The sequence below is a fragment of the Condylura cristata genome, unplaced genomic scaffold, assembly GCF_000260355.1.
Source record: "Condylura cristata isolate star-nosed mole 26May11 unplaced genomic scaffold, ConCri1.0 scaffold00015, whole genome shotgun sequence".
Taxonomy (NCBI): domain Eukaryota; kingdom Metazoa; phylum Chordata; class Mammalia; order Eulipotyphla; family Talpidae; genus Condylura; species Condylura cristata.
Window position 1 is genome coordinate 35,477,344 of NW_004567116.1, and position 7,747 is coordinate 35,485,090.

Below are 7,747 nucleotides of genomic sequence, written 5' to 3' on the forward strand. Positions count from 1 at the left end.
TCATGCTATCAGCCTCTAGTTGTCTCCTATTGTCTGTTATCCTTCTTGTTTACTATTAGAACCCCTGACTTTCCTCTGGGCACATGGTCCCTAACATTAGAGATTCACTTTTGCAGCTTTCCTTGCAGGTAGGTGTGTCCATGTGACTAAATGTTGTGTACACTTACCAGATTGTGATCTTAAAAGTAAGGGGCTTTTCCTTCCTCTTTCCTTTGTCTTACTAGTTAGGAAGGCATCTAGCAGACATGGTGATGAAGCCTCTTAGACCCTGAAGATAAGCACCTCTTCTCAGAAGATTGAAAAATGACTAAAAGGCTACCAATTAGCACTGAGTACTTATACTTGGAAAGTTATCTGAGAAAAAAATAAACCATCATGTTTAAGCTAGTGTACTTTTGGCATATATGTGGTCCCAGTATTCCCACCCTTTGTGAATATGCCAAATAGAATTCCTAGGACTGTGAATATGATAGATTTTATTTCTATAACTAGGTAAGAAAGGGAGATTATCTGCATGGGCCTGATCTAACCACATGAGCTTTTTAAAAGTAGGGAGTTTTCTCTCACTGGCTGCAGGAAGAGGACTTCAGAAATATTTAAAACACCAGAAGGGGCTGAGAAAGTTGCTGATTGCAGATATGGGGAGCATAGAGCAAGGAAGGTGGGACCTCCAGGATCTGATACCAAGGAAGGAAACAGGGACCTTAGTCCTACAACCACAAAGAATTCAGCTAACAAGACTTGGAAAAGAATTTCCTCCAGAGCTTCAATTCAGGCAACACCTGCATTTCAGGCTTACAGTACCCTAGCAGAGAACCCAATTAAGCCATAGTGGACATCCATTTACAGATTTGTGAGACACTAAATTGATGTTAGTGAGCACAAATTGCTTTGTTTTTGTTTTGTTGGTAATTTGTTCCAGGGCCACAAAAACAAAACAAAACAAAACAAAACAAAACTTGTCTGTCTCCTGATACCAAAGAAGGGATATAGTGAGTTCTGAGTTCTGAGGTGGGAGCTGGGTTGGATTTATCCAGGAACACCAAGAGTAGCAAAGTCTGGGTGGCTGCGATTAGAGCAACTGGTAGGCTGTGTGTGGCAGGACTCTGGCTTCCACCTGAGGGAATGGGATGATGGCACTTCTCATTTTCAGCAGAGGAATGAAAGGAGCTGCCTATAATTGAAAATGGTCACCAGCTGCTCCCAAAACAGCACATTGTAGGAGTGTGGCTGGGAGAGGGGAAGACCAGTTACAAGGTTTACAATAATCCTGGTGAAGGTCACAGTGGCTTGCATTAACATACTAGGTCTTAGGGTAGTGGGAAATAGTTGGATTATGGCTATCTTTTGAGGCTAGAGCTACAGAATCTGCTAAAGAATTAAATTTAGAAGTAGGGAAGGGGAGGAAAGAAGGCCAAAGGTCATTCCACGGTTTGACCTGAGCAACTAGAAAAATGGACTTCTCATGTACTGAGATGAGGAAGACAAACAGAATTCACTTTGGGGTGATGTGGTTGTGAATATGGTTTGGACATTTTATACTTATCCATAAGTACACAGTTGGCTCTTAGAGCAGCAGTGGGACACTAACCTATGCTTAATTTCTTTCTACCTAAAAAAAAAAAAAAAAAAAAAATTGAGAACCTCTCCTCAGCTCCCACTATGTTTGAGCTCCCTGTAATCAAGGATTTTTTCTCTTATTCCCTGTTTTCAGGAGCAGGGAGAGGGGGAACAGTTGAAGTGGAGCAAGGGGTTACCAAAGGCAGTTTGTTGGAGCTAGCTCGGCACCCCGAGAATGGATAAACAGGCACGTGGATCCCTTCCGGTATGAAGTAGCCCCCGACGCCCAGAGTCGCTATTTACCCAAGTCAGTTCTGTCAGCGCCCTACTCCGTGGGCGGCAGCTGGTTTAGCCAGGACGCCAGGACCTTTCCTGGTTGGCCCTACCCCGCCTCCGCTGTCTTTGGGCCCGAACCCCTCCCCTAGGGCCCTTTGCTTTTCGGGCTCCGTCGCGGTTGCTCCGGGTGGGAGTTCCAGCCACCCGGATTTAGTAACCGTTCTAACAGCTGGGGAAGAGACGGGGTGGAGCAGCGGTGAGGGCCCTCGGAGATCCGGATCCGTTTCCCTTGTCGCCGCCCTCCCCACCCTCCCCACCCCTGGGCCACCAGGGCTGGAGCCCTTTTCCCACACTCCTGGGGAGCCGCCTCCCCCCTCCCCTCCTCCTAGCTGCTCTCCTCTGGCAGGTTTTCACCCGCTAGTTTTCCCCTCTTGACCAAGCAGTTCTTTCTGTTCCTTCTCTGCTTTTTGTCCTCAAGACCCCTCTCAGTGAGCTTGCAGCCTCTGAGTGACCACCTGATCCTCCCCTTCGGGCTCAGTGCCCTTCCTTGCGTTACAGTTACCGAGGTTCCCTGAGTGAGCCCGTTTTTGATTGTGAGTTTACCTCTACACGTGACTGGGGGGGTGGAGGGGGGAAGGGGACCTGGAACTCAAGTTTTTTGGTTTTTTTTTTTTACTTAAAAAAATATTGTATTTATTTATGCATAGAAGAGCTGGGTCTGGGAGTGGGAGTAGAGTGTGAGAGAATGCATCACAAAGTGGAATTGGTAGTGGCTATGATAGCTTCTTGGTGTTGAGACTTAACCCTTTGTGCCACCAGGGAGGCAAGTTTTAATTCATCCATTTCTCCAACAGGCACTGCACAATGGAGCCTCATCAGCAGATCTCTCTCTCTGTCCTTTCCTGGTCTCCTCTACCCCCTAGGCCAGGTGAGGGGGGCACTCTACTGGGATGTGGAGGTGCAGGGCAGGTCCCCATCCTGTACTGGACCTGCTTCTTGCCATAGTCTGCCAAGGCTGTGTGGGGAGGTGGAGCTCTCGGGAAAAGCCTTCTGCTGGCCCTGCTGCTCCATCCACTTCCCTGTCCTAAATCCCTGCATTCCCTTACCCAACTGACCCTGACTATGCCCTGCCCAAAGCCTGAGAGCCCATTTCTTGCCCCCTTCTGGGCTGGACCAAGCAGGTGAGGCTCCACAGCCGGGAAGCTGGAATTGGAAGTCAGATCCTCAGCAGTGGGCAAGGTCAGTTCGACTGCAGTTGAATGCTCAGCTCCTCTTGGTCTCTGAGTCAAAGGCAAGCTTGTCTCCTAAAGATGCACCATCTGATGATGCCCTTGAGTTTCTGCACTCCAAAAGTGTCCCAGGTAAAGAAGAGCAGCCTTGGACCAGTCAGAAGAGACAGAGGCAGTTCCTGAAGGCAGCAACTCAGTCAGAGCAACGCAAGGTGCTGGAGCTGCTGATAGCTGAGATCAGAATTCTTTTATCAGCTGTACTGCAGGATTGCAGCCCTGCAGCATGGCACTACCTGTATGCAGTGCTGGGCCTGCTGTCGCCGTATCGGGTGCTGCTAGCTGGCCACCTTGATTTGCTGCCCCTCCTAGAGCAACTGTGCCGCTGGGCACCGTGGGTTCAATCCCAGCTCCACCTGGACCTACTAGGTGCCATAGAGCAGGTCTTTCCCCCAGACACCTCCTTGTTAGACCGTGCTGCCCATGTTGACTGCTGTCCTTGGAAGCAGAGGCTCCATCATGGGCCCCCTCAGCCAGCCTGCCCCTTTGTGCAGGCCAGATGGGGTGGGCAGCAAGGAGAAGAGGTGCTGGCCACATGGCTGCGACCGTTGACACTGCCTGAGCTACAGCACTGCCTGGGCATTGTCGGTGCTGAGGTGGCCCTGAAGGAGACCTGCTGGCTGGATGGCCTCGGCCTCCTGCCCTTGGCACTGGCAACGGACATCCCTGTACAGTATGAGAGCACTGACGACGGGGTGGAGAAGCCAGGCGAAAGAAGCAGGACTAGGTAAGTGAAGGGTGTAGCCTGGGAATTTGAGCAGAGGAAAGAAAGAAGCCAGTTTGTGAGTGCCTCTAGGGTCACTGGATGTCTGGAGCCACCTCCCTCTTGATTTTGGAGATTAGCTCATCCCCAGACCCCAGATTGCTCCCCACTTCCTTTCTGTATAATCAACCTGTTGGGGACAGTGACACCACTAGGTTCCTGGAGTCTCTTGAGAAAAGAATTTCACAAAATTTCCAGAATGAAGCCAGCAACACAGTTTATTAGGGAGCCCAGAACAAGCCAATGCAAGGGCGGTGGGCATTCTCAGGAAGCAGGAGAGCTGCCCGGAGCAGTAAAGCAGTGGGGCTTTAAAAAGCAGTGTTTTCCTTGCTGAGTGAGGAAAGGAAAAATGCACCTGACACATAGCTTGCTGCCATCTCGCTAATTGGAGTTGCCCTCCCTCCCTTCCCCTTCTTTTCAGGTGGTAGGGGGAGAGGAGAAGCTGTATTTAAAAGACTTCCCAGACCTCCCAGACCTTATTTGGTTCTTGAAACAAAGTGATAGGCCCAGCTAGACTGTGGGGTTGCAAAAGTATATCGTGCGCCTCTGGGGGAGGGTGTGAGGCCCTTCTCCATCCCTAACAAGAGTTGCAGGCATGGAGACCATGCAGGTTTAGAAAGCAGGAAAAATACGAGTGAGCAAAGATCCGTGATCTAGAAGCTGAGAAAGCTTGTCGGAGAGGAGTAATCAAGGCTGAGTTGGGAAAACAGTCTTTCATTGCTTTTGTCGGTATTATGGAACAGTGGCTTTACAGTAAGCACTATCCACCACGAGTGATCCTTCAGTTGTCAGAAAGGGAGGGTTGTTTGTGCACATGCCTGTGAATGCTTGTTGCTGTGCCATGTGATGTCCGTGTACACGGACCTGTGTGGAGTGGCCACATGGGGCCTCTCGGCACCTGATCTGGCTCTTCCTGTACTAGCTGACTGTGCCATTCTGACTGCTTAGCACTGCATCTTCTCTCTGGGTTTTGTTTGGTTTTTTTCTTTCTTTCTTTCTTTTTTGGCATTATACAGGCCTCAGTTTGATTTTGAAGTTTCTGGGGAGAACTTGCAAAAGAGAAGTCCTGGCACTGTACCTCAGACTTCCCTCCTGGGAAGCCAGCTGAAGGCCATTCTGAAGACAGAGAGGTACTTGAAGAAGATCCACTTCCTCTATCTCAATGTGGCGCCCAGCCGTCACTTTAGGTGAGAGCGTGTGCCAGCTCCCTTTTCTCCCTTTCACTACCCAGTTTCCAATGTATTGCTCCCTCCTCCTGCTCTCCATATCCACTGCACTCCCTGACATTCTCCTCTGTTCCCCAGTTTCCCTCTTTTCTTCTCTCCTCCATTCTGCCTCTTTTGCTCCTCTGTGCTCTCCTCTTCTTGGCCTTCTCCATCCTTTCCTACCTCTTACCTGCCTTCTTCATGCTATCCTGGAATGGTAGACACTTTGGCCATCACCTCAGAAGGTTTAAGATGCTCTCCCACTGCAGTGCAGCAGTTAGGTGTTCTGTTAGGACTGTCAGGGAAGCCTTTTGTTTCCCAGGGCATCTTGTTCCTTAGACTGAACCAAAATATGCTTTCTCTTTAATATCTACCTCCCTGTCCTACTTTTATTTCCAGAACTATAAAAGCAACTCCTCTTCTTCCACATGACTCAAGATGCATTGGTTTACTTTCTTCCATTAGACCTTATTCTAGTCTAAATCTAAATCTATTAATAAAAGCCCTTTTGAGTCCTATATTTCCAGAAATAATAATAACGATTACCATTAATCAAGTTTTTTGTATAACAGGTGTTACACTAATTACACACATGTTATTTAATCCTCATCTACTCAGTGGGTTCTACTACTACTTCTATATATAACTGAACATAATAAATCAAAGAAAAGCTAAGTAACTTGTCCAAAGCCATCAGAGTAACTGATGGAAACAAGCTTTAAACTTAGGGCTATCTTAACCTTCCCTAAGAGTCTTATTTCCCTGATATACTGATCTCTTTCCCCTGAACCACGGTGACTGATGATTCATGTCATCTGTCATTTACTCATCAATTCACTTAACAAATGTTCCCTGAGAGCAGTGTGCCAGCTAATCCACTGTCTCTTGGCTCCAATTCAACTCTTTTTGCTTTTGATTTGGGGAGTGGACGTCTACAAACTTTATTTCTCCTTTCTCAACTGGCTTCTCGTTAGGTTTGATTAATAAGGGTGGTGGAAGGACATGGGACAGTAGAATAAGAGAAAAAACTCTCCTCCCTTTGCTTGCTCTTGTCAGCATTGCCTCAGAAATGCTTCTTCACACTGCATTGGGCACTCTCTGAACCATGCTCTTCATGGTGCTGAGAGGTACCCACATCAGCTGGGGGCACCTAATTCCGCGTTCTGACTCACAACCCTGCAGAGACCCCATACTACTGACAGCCAGCCAGCACCACCTTCCTGCTAACCCCAGCTCTCTGAGCCCCTCCTCCAGTGGTTGAGGAAATTGACATCAACAGTTACACCATGGTGGAGTCCTGATCCAATGTCAGGCTTGTGAGAAGCCAGATCTCTTCCCTTCCTTCCTCCAGTTTTTGGCCTGGCATCCTTTTCCTGCAATTAATATCTCTGGGTTGCCTTAGTGTTCTCGTTTCACTTTTCCAGTACTTAAACGCCTTTTAATTAATTAAAACTGTATTATGTTTATTGAGGTACCATTAGGTCACAACACTATGTGACTTAGAAGTACAGGTTCACACCTCTTCAGATGTACGTACCATACCATACTCTCCAGCAAAGCACCCATAATCCTCCAACTGTAGTCCATGGACCCCTCACCCCCTCTTCTGACACACCACATCCTCCCCATCTGGTAGCCTCAATTCTGCAATTAGAGTTTGTTTTGGTTTAATTTTTTCTCTTCCTTTGTTTTGTTTCCCTACATGATGAATTACCTCATCATGTAGTTATCTTTCTTCTCCTGACTTATTTTGCATGGCAAGATTCCCTCGGTCCACATTGTCACAAATGGCAAAATTTTGTCACTTTTATAGCTGAGTAATATTCCATTGTATATATATGTCACATCCTCCTCACCCACACATCTGCTGCTGGGCAGTTTGGTTATTTCTGTAACTTGGCTCTTACAAATAAGGCTGCTGTGAACACAGCAGGGCTGATGACTCTTCATGTTAGTGTTTCTTTCGGGTAGAAGTGGAGTGGAATTGCTGGGTCATATGGTTCCCATTTGGTATGATTTGATAGGATCTGGGAATCCTCAACATTTTTTCCATATAAATTAATGAATAGCTAGGGAAACCTGTGCTTGGTATCAGGTGTGCTCCCAGGAAGCATTCTTCACGCTTGGGATTCTGGTGCTGGTTTGGTGTCATTCTTGTCCTGGAACATCACTGAGCTCCTTGCTTGTGGGAAATAGAAGACGTGTAATCCATGACATTTAGTGACAGCTATAGACTGTGGTCAAATGCGATCAGCTACCTACTGACACCTAGTGGTTACGGCACTCTCCATGTGGTGGTCTGAATAATGATACTGTTGTGGGGTGGTGGAGAGTACAGAAAGAAAATTACAAGTTCAGGGCTTTCAGCTCAGCCATAAACTCACTTTATCAGTCCAGTCAGTATCTGCATAATCAAAGATATTCAGAGCTGGAAAAGATCATGCTTAGTGAAATAGGCAGAAAGAAAAGGAAAAATACCGGATGGTTTCACTCATAGCAGGAGTATAACAGACCGGGCGAGAAAACAATAATAATGAACAGCTATATACCAGAGATATTTTATGGGGGTGGGGTGGGGAATGGGATCAAAAACAGTGGGAGGTGGGAAATGCACTGGACTATGGTGATGGCACATGGGTGATTTGGTGTTGGGAAGC